Genomic DNA, 584 nt, shown 5'->3' with positions numbered 1-584 from the left:
AAGCCGCCAGGGAGGCGGTCCTGGCCTCTGCCAGGGAGAGCACAAGAGGGGGCGGCTGCTCAGGGCGCCCCGAGACGTCCTCCTGGGCCCGGCCTCAAGTCCAGGCCGAGGGACTCACTGGGGCCGCGGCCAGGGGCGCGGATGGAACTCGGCGCTCTGCTGGCCCCCGGAGGACAGGGCTCTGTGACCTTTCTCCATTTACTCATCAGGTCTCTGCCTACTGAAGGCGAGGCCCGAAGCCCCAGAACTTCCCCAGCCGAGCATGGGCCCCGGGTGGGCAGGTGCGAAGGGAAGTCACTTGGAGAGGGTGCTGGGCAGCGGGCTGCAGGGCTGCCGGCAGGTGGAGGCAGGTAGGCGGAACAGCGGCAAGTGGGGGTGAGGCTTGGCTTCCCTGCGACCCCCCAGCTCCCCCTCCAGCCCAGAGCACCGTGGGCCCTGTCCCAGCACAGGCTCCCTCAGGCTTGGAGAGAGTGAAGAGGATCCCCCAGTGAGGGAAGGTCCCTCCCCCAGGACCCCCGTGGGCCCTGGAGTCCCATCCCCCACCGGCCTGTCCTGGCCCTGCCCCCGCCCCGAGGGTGGGGGCT

This window comes from Bison bison, unplaced genomic scaffold, assembly GCF_000754665.1.
Source record: "Bison bison bison isolate TAMUID 2011002044 unplaced genomic scaffold, Bison_UMD1.0 scf7180017864080, whole genome shotgun sequence".
NCBI lineage: Eukaryota > Metazoa > Chordata > Mammalia > Artiodactyla > Bovidae > Bison > Bison bison.
This window is presented reverse-complemented; position numbering follows the sequence as displayed.